Genomic DNA, 21021 nt, shown 5'->3' with positions numbered 1-21021 from the left:
AACAGGCAGTCACAAGTGCAGTTACCTTGCAGACAACAAGGTTATGATTTGAATTATGCAGCAGGTGCAGTAAAACCAGGATCAAAAGCTCTAGCACCCCACTAAACTTGCTAAAATTGCTATATTTTACTACTGAACAGGTAGTCACAAGTACAGTTACATTGTAGACATGAGGGTCATGGTATGAATGGTGCAGCAGGTGCAGTGGCACCGGGCCCATAAGTTATCAGAACTCCTCTAAACACCTAACATTGCTATATGTTACTACTAAACAGACTTTCACAATTGCAGTTACCTTGCAGTTGAAAGGGGCTTGATTTAAATGGTGCAGCAGGTGCTGTGGCACCGGGCCCAATAGGTGTCAGAACTCATCTAAACACCTAATATTGCGGTATTTCACAACTAAACAGGCAGTCATAAATGCAGTTATTTATTGATTCCAATAGTGCTTCAGGACCGGGACCAAAAGCTCCAGGCACCCCACTAAACACCTAATATTGCTATATTGTATTCCTAAACAGGCAACCACAAGTGCAGTTACCTTGCAGACAACAAAGTCATGTTTTGAATGGTGCAGCAGGTGCAGTAGCACCGAGCCCAAAAGTTGTCAGAACTCCTCCAAACATATAATACTGCTATATCTGACTACTAAACAGGTCGTCACAATTGCAGTTACCTAGCGGTTAAAAAGGACATGATTTGAATGGTGCAGCAGGTGTAGTGACCCTAGTGTTAAAATCTCTTGGGACCCCACTAAACCCAGATTATTGCTAAATCTTACTACTAAACAAGACTGTCACAAGTAGATTGATCTACCAGGCTATAGGGTCATGATTTGGATGGTGCAGCAGGTGCAGTGGCACCGGGGCCAAAAGCTCTAGGGAGCTCGCTAAAAACGCAGAATAATGCTAAACCTTGCTACTAAACATGCAGTCACAAGTGCAATTATCTAGGAGGCACTAGTGCCATGATTTCAATGGTGGTCCTCTCAACACCACATATTGCTATATTTAACTACTAAATAAGCAGTCACCAGTGTAGTTACCTTTCAGGCACTGGAGTAATGATTTCAATGGTGCAGCATGTGCAGTGACACCGGGCCCCAAGTTCTAGGAACCCCTGGTAACACCAGATATAGCAATATTGTCCTACTCAGCAGGCAGTCACAAGTGCAGTTATCTTACAGGCAGTAGGGTCATGATTTGAATGGCATCACGGCACCAGGGCCAAAAGTTGTTATAACTTCTCTAAACACCAAATATTGCTATATTTTACTACTAAACAGACAGTCCAAATGCAGTTATCTTACAAGCACTAGGGGCATGATTTGAATGGGGCAGCAAGTGCAGTGGCACCAGGCACAAAAGTTGTCGGAACTCCTCTAAACACAAAATATTGCAATAACAACTGCTTATTCTATTATTTTCTTCATTCGTTTAATTTTTCAAATTGTTGCTATTACTTACCCGCACTATACCACTAATAACAGTGCAATATATTGCTTTTTTCACATAAACAAGCCATAAGACTTTAACAGACTTTCTATAACTTATATTGTACAACTACTCAGCAAGCTACTACTTACTACTAAAAACTGCTTATTGTTAATCACATAGGTGAAACCTAATGCATTTACCAATGCTTGTTGCATTTTTGTCGCCATTTTTTAAATTAAATTGAGTCATAGAGTAACACTTGGAACATTTCTTTCTTTTCATATTTCAGCACCTGATGCCCATTTACAAAATGGTTTTGTTGCACATCGTGGTTATTCAAAGGTGTAGAAAATGCTTTTTCAATAATGCCTTTGGAATACCGTGGAATGGAGTTTTAGTACAAAAATGAGTAGAGAATAGATGTTCCACAGAGTGAAACAGTCAGCAAAATTATCTACTAAATGCATTGTCACATTTTTTGCTCATCTTTTTGCCCCAAATTCTGGATCCTGTTAGGTTGTAAAAGTGATGCCATTCAAAACATAATTATGGCATTTTCCTTCAAGAGCTGGATTTTGTGTCTGCCTGCAAATGAGATAATTGTTAGCATGGCTATTTTACATTCAAATGGATGGTGAAGGCAAATACATTGGGTGAAAGTACATAACATTTTCATTGGTGAAAAGTTGAGAAAATACTCTTTTACATTGTTTTTGCAATTTTCCTTCCAGAAAAAACTGCTCCTTAAATTTGAAATTTTGCAGTGGAAACACCTTGGCAGCTGTCCTGGTCATTGACATGGTCAAGGATGTCACAGTCTGTTAAGATTATTGAGTAAACCAGCCCCTCCTAGTATTTACAGTACATGTGAACTCAAAAGGCTGCTGGGGCAGGAACTTTCAATATAGTTTGTAAAACATATTTAAAGATAACACAAGGAGATGATGGACGGAGTGCTGAAACTTTTCAGACATTCACTTCCAGTCACAGATCTAGGTTGAATCTATCATCGTTCTTTAGCTCACATCGCCACCCCAGTTCAGACACAGCTATTTGCAAATCAGTCTTGACCCTGTGCCTCATGGGAACAGTCCAGCCGAACTGCCAAGCCATGTCTTCCCTGGACCGGAAAAAAAGCATCCTGGGACCGGTTTCGGGCTAACAGCCCTCAGCAGCCAGGCTAGCTTGAACCCAGTGACAAAGTGAGCAAGGGACCAACGTCTGGGCATACCCTGCCAACTGAGGGCGAACAAAGCAAACACAAGGAGATGATGGACGGAGCGCTGAAACTTTTCAGGCACTCACCCCCAGTCACAGATATGGGTTGAATCCATCATCGTTCTTTAGCTCACTTTGCCACTCTAGTTCACACACAGCCATATGCAAATCAGTTGTGACCCTGTGCCTCATGGGAACAGTCCAGCCCGAACAGAAGGAGATGTACCAGAGGATAAGGCTCTGGTGTGGATCTCCTGTTAAACAGTGAGAGTCATACCTACTACCCGTCATAGCATCAGGAATGGGTTCCAGCTGCCACAATAGGCCACTAATATTTAAATCATCATGATCTTAGTTACACTGTGTGAAGATAAACTTTGCATACAACTAGACTCTGTGGACTTAAATAAACTCAAAGATGCCCCTACTTGGCATGATGAAACTAAGATGGTAACTGGAGAGAATATCTACAGTACTGCAGTTTCCAAAACTTTTTGAAGGGACATGGCACACACTAGAATAAGAGTTTGCCAAGCTCATCATTACCTAGCCCACCAAAGATATCTATGTAAGCACAATGCCTTTGGTAAGTACCTTGCTATTAACACAACCATTGCCTTTGTTAGCCTTGTACGGGTGAGACAAGGCCATGATATGTTAAATGGTATTCATGTATCTCTTTAGCCACTACCATTGGCTGAGCAACGGACGCGCTGGGGGCGGGCCACCGGCACGCTGAAGGCCGGCCAAATGGAAGCCCGTCTGAGCACATCCACGCCTAGACTCCGCCCTGCACCATAACCTCTGCCGCTTTAACTCAAGTGGGGGGCCCATTATCAAATACTCCAGAGACATATTAAGGAGCCTAAATAGGACAGCCAAATCCTATAAATGCCCCCTGCTGGACTAACCAAGCAAGCCTAAACAATGCAACCACTGTTTGCTAAATCTGAGGCTCACAGAAACTAGAGTCTTCTCCATTGCTAACCAGGAGAGACCTTTACAATCAGTAACATGTAAGACCTTTCTTGGGATGCTCCGCAAGGTGACTGATAAAACACAAAATAGAATTTTCTGAAATTGTAGTCATGTACAAGACTGATATGGTATTAGTTACCAAAACCTGGGCGGACGGACTGTCCAACCCAGATTTGGTCCTAGCTATTCCTGCTGGCTTCACGATTCTCAGAGCAGATCGAACAGACAAGCGGGGAGGGGGGCCTAGCCATTATCTGCAAAGATAACTTGTCAGTCAAGGGATACACAATTGGAAGCACCGCAGACTGTGAAGTGCTGTAACTTAGGATTACTCTAAGCAAAAACCTTTAAAGAACTCTTGTTATACATAACCCCTGGCCCAATAAACAACGTTGTGAACTTTATCAGCCCCTTTATTGAATCTAGCAGCGAAACTGATGATTTTTCGATTTTGGGAGATTTCAACTATCAGCTAGAAAAATGGGAGGACTATGATACAACCTCTCTAGTGGACATGATGACCAGCTTCTCTTTGAGACAGATAATCGAGCACGATACACATGCTGCTGGACATACATTTCATGGCACATTCACATCAAAACCCTTCTTTGAAGGTCTCAGAGGTTCTACCAATCACTTGGTCAGACCATAAAGCCATAATGTTCTCGGTAAATACCTCACATCATTTACTGTGTCCACATAATCCCTGTAGAATACTGAAAGGTTGTGATTGGAGGAACATTGACCCTCTGATATTACAGACGTACCTAACCAACTCATAGCCCGACCTGACAACAGACGAAAACACGGCTGCCTTCTGATTCTCTGACTAGATAAAAGCAGCAGCTGATTCCCTATCCCCGGAAAAAACCTTCTCTACTAGGCGAAAGAAATCCTCAGAACCCTGGTTCTCTGATATACTGAAAACCAAGAACGAATTATGCAGAAAGATAGAGAGACAATGGAGAACAAATTATGGCTCATTGGAAAAAATAATGTATGCACAAACACTGTCTGACTATAAGAAACTGATAGTAGAAGACAAAAAGCAAGTACTTCCCAGCAAAAACCCTGCAGGCTAAAAACTCTAGGAAAGAACACTTTGCAACAGTCGAAAGCCTAGCCAAATTACCATAGCCTATTAGCATATACAGGAGTGACTAATTTTTTAATTCATTAGCACATTTTTTTAAGGACAAGGTGGAGACTGTATAGGTCCTTTATTTATAGAGATACTAATTCAAATGGAATCACTTCAGCTGCTGCATCCTCCTTACCATGTAATCAGTTTGTTTATTTTGGTCCACCCAATGTAGAACAGATATCTCAGGTGGTTAGGACTTCAAATTCTGGAGCTCCATCGGATCCATGACCCCAAAAATACTACATCTTGCTCCTGATGTTATCAGCGAAGAATTGGGGGCAGTATTCAAAGAGGTTACCAATGAGGTTTTTCCTGATTCCTACACATAGCCTCGATCCTTCCACTTTTAAAGAAACCTAATCTGGATCCAAGCGATCACAGCAGCTACAGACCAAATTCCAGGTTACCTGTCCTACCAAAGGTACTGGAAAAAGTACTAAATTCCCAACTCACAGCCTTCATCTTCTCTGTGGATCTGCTAGATCCCTTTCAATATGGTTTCCGGGAAGGGCATAGCACTGAGACGGCCTTGGTTATGGCAGCCGAAGAGCTCAGAGCAGTCTTGGACACTGGTGGCAAGGCCCCCCTGATCTTATTAGATTTATCTGCAGCTTTTGACACAGTGAACCAGGATATACTGATCAAAAGACTTTTAGAAGCAGGGATAAAGGAGACAGCCCTTAAACTGATTGAATCCTATCTGGGCTTTGGGCTTGTGTCGCCCTTGCACCCCTTGCATGGTGAAAGGGCAATGTAAAACCTTGATAAAAATGGCCCTACTTATGAACATAGAAATCATCAGCATGGCTTTGACCAAAGGCTCCCAACAACAAAGTTGTGATCTCAGACACCGACTGCCGCCTTGCCCAGCAGAACTTTACCTTCTCAGAACATTTTTCTCAAAATTTCTTCCAAGTCTGAAGGGAAGTGCTGACCGGGTCAAATCCACTTCTTGTACCTGATCCATGCTCCATCGCGGTTGGCAATATATTTTTACTTTTACCTGGTCTCCCACAACTAGATGTCTGAGGTTGGTGCATTGATCTTTTAGGCGCTAGTTACTACTAAAAACTTTAAAACTTCATAACTCTGTTTCTATTAATTGTCCTTTTGTCATTTTGGTGTCAAAGATTTTTTTTATTTACTCTATTTATCTAAGTTGGTGTGGGGACTTTCTCGTGTTGTGTTTTCACATTATTGCTGTTTGTGTGCTGCATAAATACTTTACACATTGCCTCTAAGTTAAGCCTGACTGCTTTTTGTAACAAGCTACCCAGGGCTAAACCAAGGTCAATTTATTGACTTTTATGATGCACCCTGCAAGGGATTGTGGCTGTTGCTTGACCAGAGCTCGCACACCAGTCAACCCACAGCTCAATTTCTCCCATTAGTCAATTCTAGAGCCAAAAACTGATATTGCACTTCAGCTAATAGATTGGAATCCCATCAGATACAGGTGCTGTGCCTGCTGCACTATGGCGAATAGCTTTGGATATCTCATCAAATGTAAAACATATTTTAATACCAAAATGAAGATGAGCTGACAGATCAAGCTGAGGGGATCTGTTGGTAGGTGGACACTTAATAGCTAAAAAATGAACCACTCACTGGTCACCAGAAATGTGACAGGTCATTGCTGAGAGTAGATTGTCGCTCTGCTTGATGCTACTTGCGGTAGACCAAAAGACATTATAATCCTTGCTATTGGCAGCTAATAAGAGGTGCTCCCAATTTTCATTGTTTAGCTCTGCTTTACTTCTTGTAGCATTTGTTTATAAGATGAACGAGACATAGCCACCTCATTAGGATCCCTAGGTCTAGCCGTTAGGGCTTTACGTAAAAGCCTATTGGCAAAGGAACATTCTGAATCAAACCATTAAGGGATATAAGCGGGTGTTCTTGATGGTTTTAGTAGAGCAGATTTAACATAATTACACACTCCTTGAATCAATAACGAAGCAGAGTTCCACCTGCCCTTGAATCAGTAATGGTGTGGAGGTCCACCTGACCTTCTATCAGTAACAGTGTGGAGGTCCGCCCGCTCATGAATCAGTAACAGTATGGAGGATCACCTGCCCTTGAATTAGCAACATTTTTTATGTCCACCTGCCTTTGAATCAGTAACGTTGTGGATGTCCACCGGCCCTTGAATCAGTAATGGTGTGGAGGTCCACCTAGCCTTGAATTTATAACAGTGTGGAGGTCCACCGGCCCATGAATCAGTAACGGTATGGAGGTCCACTTGCCCTTGAATCAGTAACGTTGTGGATGTCCACATGGCCTTAAATCAGTAATTGTGTGGAGGTCCACCTGGCCTTCAATCAGTAATGGTGTGGAGGTCCACCTGGCCTTGAATCATTTCATTTCATTTCATTTCATTAATCTTTATTTCGGCAATTTGCCATAAAAGATAAGCATAAAATTACTACCAAGCAAAATCAAACATCAGTATTACATCAGTAGCGGGATAGCACACAATAGAAAGAGAGAATGCCCCAATACACATCAACCTATACTATAAAAACGATCAAATAAACCAGTACTGATTAATTAAAACAATCTAAGATGTTACGAATTAAAAATGGGAACGATTTAACAATATAGCTAAAATCTTACATAAAATGACCTCATACAAAGGGATTATACACTAGCTAATATGTGAATCAGGGATGGAGTACCCTAGTAATGTTGTGGATGTCCACCCGCCCTTGAATCAGTAACGGTGTGGGGGTCCACCTGGCCTTGAATGAGTAACGGTGTGGAGGTCCACCTGGCCTTGAATCAATAACGGTGGGGAGGTTCACCCGCCCATGAATCAGTAATGGTGTGGAGGTACACCTGCCCTTGAATCAGTAACGTTGTGGATGTCCACCTGGCCTTGAATCAGTAACGGTGTGGAGGTCCACCTGGCCTTGAATCAGTAACAGTGTGGAGGTCCACCTGGCCTTGAATCAGTAACGCTGTGGAGGTCCACCTGGCCTTGAATCAATAACGGTATGGAGGTCCACTCGCCCATGAATCAGTAACTGTGTGGAAGTCCACCTGCCCTTGAATCAGTAACGTTTTGGATGTCCAACTAGCCTTGAATCAGTAACGGTGTGGCGATCCACCTGGCCTTGAATCAGTAACGGTGTGGAGGTCCACCTGGCCTTGAATTAGTAACGTTGTGGATGTCCAACCGCCCTTGAATCAGTAAAGTTGTGGATGTCCACCTGCCCTTGAATCAGTAACGGTGTGGAGGTCCACCTGGCCTTGAATCACTCATGGTGTGCCGGTCCACCTGACCTGGAATCAGTAACGGTGTGGAGGTCCACCTGCCCTTGAATCAGTAACGCTGTGAAGGTCCAACTGGCCTTGAATCACTCATGGTGTGGAGGTCCACCTGCCCTTGAATCAGTAACAGTTTGGAAGTCCAACTGGCCTTGAATCTGTAACAGAGTGGAGGTCCACCCGCCCTTGAATCAGTAACGGTGTGAAGGTCCACCCGCCCTTGAATCAGTAACGGTGTGGAAGTCCACCTGGCCTTGAATCAGTAACAGAGTGGAGGTCCACCTGTTCTTAAATCAATAATGGCGTGGAGTTCAATCTGCCCTTGAATCAGTCATTGCATGGAGTTTTACCCGCCCATGAAACAATCATTGCGTGGACTTCCAGCTCCCCTTGAATCAGCGACTGCCTGGAGTTCTACCTTGACATCAAGACAGTCTTCTTAACCATGATAGCAGAGTTTAGTTGAATCCCTTACCCTGTGCCTGAATCAATTAATAAAACCATCTTCAAAAATGACTGCCTCGAGTTGAGTTATTGTTTATATTGAGTCAACTTGAATTATACTTAACAGTGCATTATACTTAACAGATGTTGAAAAGCAAAAAAAAATTACAAAGATGTATTAGTCTAAAAATAATGTTGGATGTATCTGTGTAACCCCCTGTTCTCACACATGCGGTGGAGCCGGGGGACCTGTAGCCTTAGATGATGTATTTTAAGCCTGTGGTCTGGACTCATGACAGCTCTGCATAGCTGGGGTTGCAGCTCATGAGTAAGTAGGGACCTTTGAACCATTGGCACCTCATTTGTTTCATTGGCCAGCGCCCTCTTGATCTGAGTGTTTCCCTTCTGTGAGGGATGTTTTGGAATCCCTTATTCATGCCTACTTCTAAACCCCATTGGATCTTCGCCCTTTGCTCTTGTATGCTGCCCAGCGTAATCCTTATTTTTGTTCTCACGTGTCCATGACTTTGGCTCAGCCGTCTCATCTGTAGACTATGTTACAATGGAGACCTTCAGATAAACCGGAAATAAGGCCTTGTGCCACAGGAAGTTGTTGGGAATTTGCTTCTGGTAGGTTTCCCTATATTTTGACCACCAGACTATTCACAAAGAATTCCATACCTCTTCCTGGTAATCTGCAAAGGCCACAAATCTACTTTTGAAAATTCCTTTTTACTACCAACTATTACCATTACACATGTGTAATGCGAAAGCACAAACACACTTTAAAACTTTTTTGCCCGCTAGAGGAAATTATTATTCCCGGTGAAGAGACCCTTTTACTACACATTCAGAAAATGTAGGAATTCCCTCCATGGATACACATTTAATGCGGCCCTTAAGAAGATTTCACTGCTGCTGAGTTTCAGGCAAGCCTTCTGCATAGTACCTGATGACAGGGTGTTACTTAGAGGTCAACAAGGGATACACTGGTGACCTCCATGAAACCGCTCCCAACTCCTATGAATAACGCCACTTCAAGAATATGCAACTATTTTATTTACACCTATTATATTTCCTAGCACTGATTATATAGGATCACATGTTTTATGATGTCACTTCCTGTAAAGTCATTAGGTCAAAGGTGCCGTCTCGTGAAGTCAAATGGTATCTGAAGTCACTGCGGGCCATATATATCATGCAAATTCGCAATCGCAAAGGCCAAAATTCTGCGAATTTCAGCCTTTGCGAATGCGAATTTGCGAAATGGAATGTATGAAGCAAAACTGGTGCAAAATAAGGAATCGCAACATTTGCGATTCCTTATTTTGCAATTGCATTTAAGAAATCGCAAATTTTGCGATTCCTTAAATACAATGTATGTAGCAAAAAAAATTAGCAAAATGCCCTTAAGTAATCGCAAATTACCACCAACACCAACAAATGATGGAAGTGAACTTAAGGATCCCCAGTTTCATTATAAATTGACTCCTGGGGAGGACAGTAGGTCTTTGGCAGTAAATCCAAAAGCAGCAGATTGGCCCAGATGAAACCAGTGAAAGAAGGGGAGAATCCGTGTACCTCAAAAAGACAGCAGCATGAATAGGGTGCAGAGTTCCTGCAGATACTTTAAGAAGGAGAGAGTCTCTCCTGGGTTCACAATCTGGTCATTCTTTACTCGTTCGAAATTATAGGTTTAGGAATGTGGCAAACTGTGAAACTTTACAAAGCTTTAAAGTTTATTATCTTTGCATAACTTGGTCAGTGACGTTTCTTGTAAAGAGGAAAAAACTGTGGGACAATTTGCTCAGGAAAATGTTAATGGCTTGAGCCTTCTCTCGTACAAAAAGCAGGTTTAGTGGTCTGTTTCTTCAGCAAACCTTAACTAAGGCAACATTTTCACACAATGTCTTCTTTTTGTGGTTTGCATTTTTCACACTGTTTCTTTTAAAACGTGAATAAGATTTTACATTTGGAGAAGTTTAATTGAAAAAAAGTCAATAGATCGGAGAGATTTAACTTTTCTAACATCGCAAAGTTCTAAGCACTCAGTCTGTGGGCCAAAGGGATCTTGATGAGAGCTTGAAATCAAATGTGGAATGTAAGATTTGCAACATTTATAAGTTTTGTTATGTAGCCTGACACATTTTGTGCAGCGAAAATCTGCAACATTGTGAATAATGCACTGTGGAACAGGTGAAAGCGTTCAGTGTTACTGCATTATTACCTTTTCTGAAGTGGGGTAATCAGAATGATGTGGCTTTATGGCACATAGTAAATACCACAACCGTAGTCAATATTTACCAATGTAGTATTACCACACCAAAATACCAGCCCATTAAAAATGAAAGCCCTGATCACAAAGGGGCCGATTCACAGAACTAATCTGAGACAAAATCCTAAATTTACTACTTTTGGTATTCACAGAAGGCATTTAGTAGTACTAAAGTTAGTATGTTGTCTTAAATTAGTATTTTGTCCTAAGTTAGCATTTTGTCTTAAATTAGTACTTTGTCTTAAACTAGTATTTTGTCTTAAATTAGCATTTTGTCTTAAATTAGTACTTTGTCTTACATTAGGATTTTGTCTTAAATTAGGATTTTGTCTTAAAACCAAAATTTAAGACAAAATCCTGGAGAAAAACTCCTAACTTAAGACAAAATCCTAACTTAAGACAAAATACTAACTTTACTACTACTAAATGCATTCTGTGAATACCAAAAGTAGTAAGTTTAGGATTTTGTCTCAGATTAGTTCTGTGAATCGGCTCCAAAGGGCCTGGTTCACAATGACTGGTGAATGAGTGAGTGTTACCTATTTCTGTAGAACTCCTGGCTTACTTGTGAATTTGAAGAGTAAGCTAGGAGTATCACAGGAGCCTGTCTTACTCCAGCCTTACTCCTGTAATTCAGGAGAGCTACAAGCAAAATATGTGTGAATTGGGCCAAAACTGTTTGGATGTATTCACTAAAACTTAATCTTTCTGTGGAGTTCCCTGCAAGAGTCACTTGGGGCTAAAGTTGGGTGTTTCTGTGTTTGTAAAATGCTCAATAAACAATGTACACTGATTGCTCCCATCTGCACAAGAGAGGCGTCTATCGAAAACAGTGGCGGCTTTAACGCTTGTGAAGGGGCTGCTTCCTGAGCTCTTTACACTGCACGTCATTGCTCATTATTCTGACGTTTTTCAGGACATATTCCAACTGGGCTGACACACCATCCATGAGAGAGCTTCCACAGAGCTCTGGATCACCAATAACATGTAGTAGGTCACTCAAGCATGACAGTTCCTACTGCAGTCAGTCATTATTTTACTAAGAACTTTTCCGAAAACATCTTCAACCAGCCATGTCAGACATTTCAGTGAATGCAGGGTGGAAACAAAGTCAAAGCATAGAAGCTATGTGGTAGAATGATTTAGTCTGGTTTGTGTACGTATTCCTCGTTCCATTATAGAACCCCTTGACATGATGAACAATAGACAACAACTGACAATGTTTTGTTTTTCCTTCTAGAATTGAATTTTTACATACTTAAAATATTCTCCGGTAAGCAGCACCAGTTCACTACCACAGTCTTTCAGTCAGTCTTTCCTCTCCTTTTAAATGTAGGCACATTCTTTCTGCTTTATATAAACTATTCATCCATTAAGTCAATCAATCAATCAATCAGAGGTTTTTGAAGCGTGCTACTCACCCGTGAGGGTCTCAAGGCGTGGGGGGTTTGGGGGGCGGCTCCGGATCAGTCGAAAAGCCAGGTCTTGAGGTCCTTACTGAACATGTGAAGGGTCGGGGAGTGCGCGTATCAAGAGAGAGAGAGAGGACTAGAAAGCTACTCCGAGTCCCCGTAGTTTATATGTGTTATCAAAAGAGACTAGCTTAAATATGACCAATATTGTTAGGACTCTGATTAGATTTGTCATGGACACCTCGTTGGTGAGTTCATGAAGCCCTCACCCACCAACCTGGTTAGTGGCATGCTGCTTCATCATCGGGCCCACCCAGTGACACCTAATGTGTCCCAGGTGTGCTGCGACGCCTGATTACAGCGGAGCTGGTATTTTACTGAGAGTGCAGTGTGAGGTGTAAAATGAAGTGTGAGTTAAAACGGCTTGGCGAGGGTCCCTGTACCCGAGGGTAAATTACATTTTAATAACTGGGCCCCCGTCAGCGGTTAAAATAAGGCTTGGGGATGTTTAAGGGAGGCGAGTTACTACCTCCTACATCCATCAGCTGGTCGACATGTTTCAGCCAGTGCCTTAAACTAAATCTGGCTTTCCTCAGGACCTTTTTAAAATAGAGTGTAGTGAAGGTTAAAAAGGAGTGTAATCCAGGCTATATATTACACTCACTAAGGTGTTTCTCTAAGTGTGAGAGGGGGGATTCCCTTCTCATATATGCCTGTATCGACAACATTGAAGGCATAGACAAAACATGTAAGAGGAGGAGAGTCAAATAGGCGTCTTCGCCACATAGTCATATACATAGAATGCCGAATCTACAGTGCTCAGTGGGTAGACTACAGTCGGCAAAAGTGTAATGGCACTGGTGGTACCATTATTGTGATTATCGCAAATAATTGGGGGTGGTGTCGCTAAAACACGGGTATCACACATATGCATTAGATACAAAGTGTGATGGGGCGTAAGTAAACACTCTTACGCTTAGATTTTGCAGCCAATGCTTCCAGGAGTGAAGCAGTAAGGGGTTTACCCTGTAGGGCAGTGTTTCCCAAACTGTGGTCCCCGGACCCCCAGGGGTCCGTGACACATTCCCAGGGGGTCCGTAGGCAACAGTTTTAAAAGCACAGAAACGTTTCTTGTATAATTAGCAGCTTTCCAGCAACAATAAAAGTGTCAAGAGAATGCCAGTGATTATTGTACCTGCTGGAGAGCGAGGAGAGTTTTATTCAGTGGCAGCTTTGATTTAACTAATGTAGCACAGAGGGTTAATGTGCCTACTGCAAAGAACGTGTAACATGCATCTTAAAAAGCAGTATTTTATGTGCCTAGGTTCGTGGTTACTGCTTTTGTCACAGAGATTCTTTTGTTACTGTGCACTTCATAAGTGACAATCGTAATCTAGCAGAGGGACCTATACACTGTCATCAAAGAGCTGCTTGCAAACTGCATGGTACCAGTTAGTAACTTATATTTAGTATCAGTTATTCATTCTCCCGATGCTGCTAAAAAGATATATTTGGGTGGAAATACATTTTTAATGTTAAAGTCAATGCTAGCAACTGTGTTATGTTCTGAATCCTGAGGTAGTGCTTTTCCAGACCAAGCACTCTTTAAACATTTTATATACACACTGATTTACATGTATTATTCAATGTCTCTAAATGTGTGTGATGTAAAGTGCTCTGACATCCTACAATGGTGTGAGAGATGCTATAAAACATATGAAATGCATGTGACAGAGGGGCTATTACTTCAATATAAAATACTAAGGGCCAGATGTACGATCTGTCTTTATATGCGCGAACAGGTTCGTGAACCCGTTTGCGCATGCAAAAACCTATTGGGCCATGTACATTGCCTATTTCGCGAGTCGCAATTTGTTTGCGACTCTCTAAATAGGTTTTGCAACTTGCTATTTGGAAGGGGCATTCCCTTCCAAATAGTGAGTCTCAAAACCATGTACAAATGTTTTGTGGTCGCAAAACTGTCACAATTAGCACCTACTTCAAGTAGATGGTAATGCATTCTCACCCCTTTGCAAATGCATGCAAAATTATTTTTTAAGGGCAGGCGGTGGTCCCAGGGATCTCTGCCTGCCCTTAGAAAATGAAATGAAAACATTTAATTTTCTTTTTTTTTTTAAGTGCATGGTAAACAGGCTGCATTTTTAAAAAAAAAAACTGCTTTATTTAAAAGCAGTCCGAGACATGGTGGCCTGCAGAGCCCAGCAGGCCACCATTGCTGGGAGGGCTGGCATTCCCAATGGGCTTGCAAATTGCGAGAGGCTCATTAATATTAATGAACCTCGCAATTTGCGACCACATAGGGAATCCCAAACAGTGTTAAACACACTGTTGTACATTTCATTTAGCAACTCACAATTTGCCACTCACAATGTGTCGCCAAATGCGAGGTGCTAAATGAAATGGTCGTACATCTGGCCCCAAAATCCTTAGTGTGAGAAGTCGGCCTGGTATATGATGCTCACTAGTTCTAGTGATCAACTTGTACCATGCCAAGCAACCCTTATGGTGGAGGTTGTAAAGTCAACCTTATAGACAAGCTATCCTAGGGGTAGCATGGACTAAGCAGTCTTAGGCTAAACTCTGTAAAGGCATGTGAAGCAAGCTGTTTTACCATACACAATCCCCTTGAGTACCAAATGAAAGGACACCACACAGATATATATTGAAAATATATATAGATTTATTTCTACAAATATCCCCTATACTCTTTATGAGCACAGAAGCAAATGCGTTAAAACAAAACACAGTTTAAATATACAAAAGTTGCACAAATATGGATGAGCCCTAGGGGCCACCTAAACCATATACTAAAATAGTGGTATAAGAACCACTATGGGGAAAGTGAAGAGGCCTAGGGCCTGGGGAATCGCTGGAGCTGTTCAGGACTAACAGTGATGAAGTCGGGAAAGGCCCGCGGGACTCGGGTGCAGTGCTTAAAGTGCACGCATACACCAATGCAATGTCAATGGTGCGTAACAGTTACAAAGTTAGTTATTAAGGAACCTTCCGAGTGACCTAGGAGGATGAAACTTTAGACACGGACCCTAGAGGTGTGTACCAGTGTGGGAACACCGGCGTTGCTGAGTTACCTCACCCACAGGAAGCGGGTGCATAGGGTCGAAGTAGTGTCGGGTTTCATCACGCAGGTCGATGGTGCTTGGAGCTGAAGATGCTGCAGGCGGCTCGATGTGAAGAGTTCCGGTGGATCCAAGGGTGGATCTGAAGAGGTGAAGACCTGAAAGCAGAGGGGACAATGTTCAAAGTCACTAGCCAGTGACTATCGTGGAACCAGGATGGAACCAGGCGATGTCGGGTGCAAACAGGCGATGTCGTGAAGATTGTCTCTGCAGCCACGTGGACACGAAGAGGTCAAGGACGTCCAGGCATTGGTCACAAGCTGTCCCACAAAGGCTCTCGCTGATGGCGGTGCCGGCAACTTGATTGAAGCAAACAGGCCTTGGCTAAAGCAAGTCACGCAGGAATCGTTTCAAGCTTCTCACTCGGACCAGCAAGGTCAGAGCGGGTGCTCCTTTTCAGGGGAGCAAGGGCCAGTCTGGAGCAACCAGACCAGCAGTGTAAGTTGTAGTTTTCGTCGCCAAGATGGCCACTAGCCGCGTGGCAAGTGACCGGGATGGCGCGTCGAGTGGCAAAGTGCAAAAGGGCCCCACGCAGATCGTGGAGATGCTGGGGGACTGATCTTCAGTGCAAATGCTGCTCGGTGTTTGGGCTTCCTAAACCCCAAAGCACAGCGTCGAGGGTGTCTCGGGTGCTGCGCAGTCAGCTCTTCAGGGGTCTTCCAAGAGGTCCGGTCCCACGTCTCTGGGTGCCTCCACGGGTCTCTTCTTTTCAGGGACTCTGGATCGGGCTCTGAGATGTCTGGGAGTCTGGGTCTTGTCAGGCTCTGGGCTCGGGCTCCGGCGGGAGGCGGCGGCAAAGCAGATGTCGAGTTGCTGGTTGGTGCCTGTATTCACAGGGTGGTCACTCCTTGGCCACAAGGGAGATTCTCTTCAGTCTTCTGTGCAGCAGAATGTCGAAGTCCAGTCTTCTTCTTAGTTTCAAGTCGAGTTCAGTATGATCTGAAGTCTAAGGACACAGCTCCTACTCTTATTCCAAATCTGGGGGCCAGATCACCAACTAGGTCCCTCCTCTGGGTGGGACCAGGAAGGGGGGTGGTTACACCCCCTTTCCTTTGTCCAGCTTCGCGCCAAGACTGGGGCTGGAAAGCCCCAGCACCGGTTTGAACTGGCATATGTGTGCCCCAGGCATGTCTGATTCTATTCAGCCCTGTCCTACCCAATACACAAAATCCTGTCTGGGGTGGTGCTAGCACCTCCCAAGGCAGGAAACCCTTTGTCCAAGCTGCCCTCGCTGGAAGGACTCACAGCAGCAGGAGGTCAGACTTGTGTCTGAGGTGGCAGCATCCATTTTGTGATGCTGAGGCTCTGTTTAACTTTAACCGGGGTTCAGGTTAGGTACATGTCGTATCCCTCTAGAAGGGTGGAGTGCTACCCCCGTTGCCAGAACTGGCGAGGGGGTAGTATTCCAATTCATATGACACCTTACTTGACATATTTTGATAAAGCCAAACCAAAGATAGCATTTAACCGCGAGGTTCATAATGCACTTAAGAGTATATGGTATGGCAGTATCATGGAACAGCTAAAGGACATGGTTCCGAAAGCTGCAGACAGGCTCAGCTCATGCCAGAGCACCATCTCACATATTTCCAAGCACTCTGCCTCCAGGATTGATGAGACCTTTCATAGGAGTGGCTGATAGGAACATATGTGTTCATTTTAGGTTAGGCATAGGCATACTACACCTAAGTAAGGGGTGGTTACACCGACTTACCCCAGCTGAGTGATCAGCCAGTTGTGTCAAATATGGAGGCCAGGCCAGGGGTGGCACAATACGTGCTGCAGCCCCTGGTAGGCCTTGGAAGCACCTATGCACTGGGTACCTGGGTACACTGTTACAGGGGCCAATAAGGTGAACCAGTTCCAATTTCGTAATGCACCTAAAGTGCATTGGCAATAATTTAGAGAGAGAACAGCAGGCTGTGGGTCTGATTAGCAGGCCCACAGCCCTGTTCCCATCATGCACTGGGACAGGAACAGACTAATTTGCATATAGCCAAGTTCTGAGCTGGGATGGTGCAGTGAGCTAAAAAACGGTGATGGATCAAGCCCTGATCTTTGGACTGGGTAAGAGTGGTCTGCTTAATTCAGGCACTCTGCTCATCACCACCCCCTTTTCTGAATCATTTTGTCCACCATAGGCGTGGAAGGGTATACTCAGATGTGAGTCCCTTGCTCATTGCACCATCAGGATTCAAGCAAGCCGGGCCGACGACGCCTGAAATGGCAGAAACCGGTCCCCGGAAGCTTGTTTCCTTCCCAGTATAAGAATTGGCTTGGTAGTTTAGTTTGCCCTGTTCCCATCATGCACTGGGACAGGAACAGACTAATTTGCATATAGCCAAGTTCTGAGCTGGGATGGTGCAGTGAGCTAAAAAACGGTGATGGATCAAGCCCTGATCTTTGGACTGGGTAAGAGTGGTCTGCTTAATTCAGGCACTCTGCTCATCACCACCCCCTTTTCTGAATCATTTTGTCCACCATAGGCGTGGAAGGGTATACTCAGATGTGAGTCCCTTGCTCATTGCACCATCAGGATTCAAGCAAGCCGGGCCGACGACGCCTGAAATGGCAGAAACCGGTCCCCGGAAGCTTGTTTCCTTCCCAGTATAAGAATTGGCTTGGTAGTTTAGTTTGCCCTGTTCCCATCATGCACTGGGACAGGAACAGACTAATTTGCATATAGCCAAGTTCTGAGCTGGGATGGTGCAGTGAGCTAAAAAACGGTGATGGATCAAGCCCTGATCTTTGGACTGGGTAAGAGTGGTCTGCTTAATTCAGGCACTCTGCTCATCACCACCCCCTTTTCTGAATCATTTTGTCCACCATAGGCGTGGAAGGGTATACTCAGATGTGAGTCCCTTGCTCATTGCACCATCAGGATTCAAGCAAGCCGGGCCGACGACGCCTGAAATGGCAGAAACCGGTCCCCGGAAGCTTGTTTCCTTCCCAGTATAAGAATTGGCTTGGTAGTTTAGTTTGCCCTGTTCCCATCATGCACTGGGACAGGAACAGACTAATTTGCATATAGCCAAGTTCTGAGCTGGGATGGTGCAGTGAGCTAAAAAACGGTGATGGATCAAGCCCTGATCTTTGGACTGGGTAAGAGTGGTCTGCTTAATTCAGGCACTCTGCTCATCACCACCCCCTTTTCTGAATCATTTTGTCCACCATAGGCGTGGAAGGGTATACTCAGATGTGAGTCCCTTGCTCATTGCACCATCAGGATTCAAGCAAGCCGGGCCGACGACGCCTGAAATGGCAGAAACCGGTCCCCGGAAGCTTGTTTCCTTCCCAGTATAAGAATTGGCTTGGTAGTTTAGTTTGCCCTGTTCCCATCATGCACTGGGACAGGAACAGACTAATTTGCATATAGCCAAGTTCTGAGCTGGGATGGTGCAGTGAGCTAAAAAACGGTGATGGATCAAGCCCTGATCTTTGGACTGGGTAAGAGTGGTCTGCTTAATTCAGGCACTCTGCTCATCACCACCCCCTTTTCTGAATCATTTTGTCCACCATAGGCGTGGAAGGGTATACTCAGATGTGAGTCCCTTGCTCATTGCACCATCAGGATTCAAGCAAGCCGGGCCGACGACGCCTGAAATGGCAGAAACCGGTCCCCGGAAGCTTGTTTCCTTCCCAGTATAAGAATTGGCTTGGTAGTTTAGTTTGCCCTGTTCCCATCATGCACTGGGACAGGAACAGACTAATTTGCATATAGCCAAGTTCTGAGCTGGGATGGTGCAGTGAGCTAAAAAACGGTGATGGATCAAGCCCTGATCTTTGGACTGGGTAAGAGTGGTCTGCTTAATTCAGGCACTCTGCTCATCACCACCCCCTTTTCTGAATCATTTTGTCCACCATAGGCGTGGAAGGGTATACTCAGATGTGAGTCCCTTGCTCATTGCACCATCAGGATTCAAGCAAGCCGGGCCGACGACGCCTGAAATGGCAGAAACCGGTCCCCGGAAGCTTGTTTCCTTCCCAGTATAAGAATTGGCTTGGTAGTTTAGTTTGCCCTGTTCCCATCATGCACTGGGACAGGAACAGACTAATTTGCATATAGCCAAGTTCTGAGCTGGGATGGTGCAGTGAGCTAAAAAACGGTGATGGATCAAGCCCTGATCTTTGGACTGGGTAAGAGTGGTCTGCTTAATTCAGGCACTCTGCTCATCACCACCCCCTTTTCTGAATCATTTTGTCCACCATAGGCGTGGAAGGGTATACTCAGATGTGAGTCCCTTGCTCATTGCACCATCAGGATTCAAGCAAGCCGGGCCGACGACGCCTGAAATGGCAGAAACCGGTCCCCGGAAGCTTGTTTCCTTCCCAGTATAAGAATTGGCTTGGTAGTTTAGTTTGCCCTGTTCCCATCATGCACTGGGACAGGAACAGACTAATTTGCATATAGCCAAGTTCTGAGCTGGGATGGTGCAGTGAGCTAAAAAACGGTGATGGATCAAGCCCTGATCTTTGGACTGGGTAAGAGTGGTCTGCTTAATTCAGGCACTCTGCTCATCACCACCCCCTTTTCTGAATCATTTTGTCCACCATAGGCGTGGAAGGGTATACTCAGATGTGAGTCCCTTGCTCATTGCACCATCAGGATTCAAGCAAGCCGGGCCGACGACGCCTGAAATGGCAGAAACCGGTCCCCGGAAGCTTGTTTCCTTCCCAGTATAAGAATTGGCTTGGTAGTTTAGTTTGCCCTGTTCCCATCATGCACTGGGACAGGAACAGACTAATTTGCATATAGCCAAGTTCTGAGCTGGGATGGTGCAGTGAGCTAAAAAACGGTGATGGATCAAGCCCTGATCTTTGGACTGGGTAAGAGTGGTCTGCTTAATTCAGGCACTCTGCTCATCACCACCCCCTTTTCTGAATCATTTTGTCCACCATAGGCGTGGAAGGGTATACTCAGATGTGAGTCCCTTGCTCATTGCACCATCAGGATTCAAGCAAGCCGGGCCGACGACGCCTGAAATGGCAGAAACCGGTCCCCGGAAGCTTGTTTCCTTCCCAGTATAAGAATTGGCTTGGTAGTTTAGTTTGCCCTGTTCCCATCATGCACTGGGACAGGAACAGACTAATTTGCATATAGCCAAGTTCTGAGCTGGGATGGTGCAGTGAGCTAAAAAACGGTGATGGATCAAGCCCTGATCTTTGGACTGGGTAAGAGTGGTCTGCTTAATTCAGGCACTCTGCTCATCACCACCCCCTTTTCTGAATCATTTTGTCCACCATAGGCGTGGAAGGGTATACTCAGATGTGAGTCCCTTGCTCATTGCACCATCAGGATTCAAGCAAGCCGGGCCGACGACGCCTGAAATGGCAGAAACCGGTCCCCGGAAGCTTGTTTCCTTCCCAGTATAAGAATTGGCTTGGTAGTTTAGTTTGCCCTGTTCCCATCATGCACTGGGACAGGAACAGACTAATTTGCATATAGCCAAGTTCTGAGCTGGGATGGTGCAGTGAGCTAAAAAACGGTGATGGATCAAGCCCTGATCTTTGGACTGGGTAAGAGTGGTCTGCTTAATTCAGGCACTCTGCTCATCACCACCCCCTTTTCTGAATCATTTTGTCCACCATAGGCGTGGAAGGGTATACTCAGATGTGAGTCCCTTGCTCATTGCACCATCAGGATTCAAGCAAGCCGGGCCGACGACGCCTGAAATGGCAGAAACCG

This window comes from Lissotriton helveticus, chromosome 2_1, assembly GCF_964261635.1.
Source record: "Lissotriton helveticus chromosome 2_1, aLisHel1.1, whole genome shotgun sequence".
NCBI lineage: Eukaryota > Metazoa > Chordata > Amphibia > Caudata > Salamandridae > Lissotriton > Lissotriton helveticus.
This window is presented reverse-complemented; position numbering follows the sequence as displayed.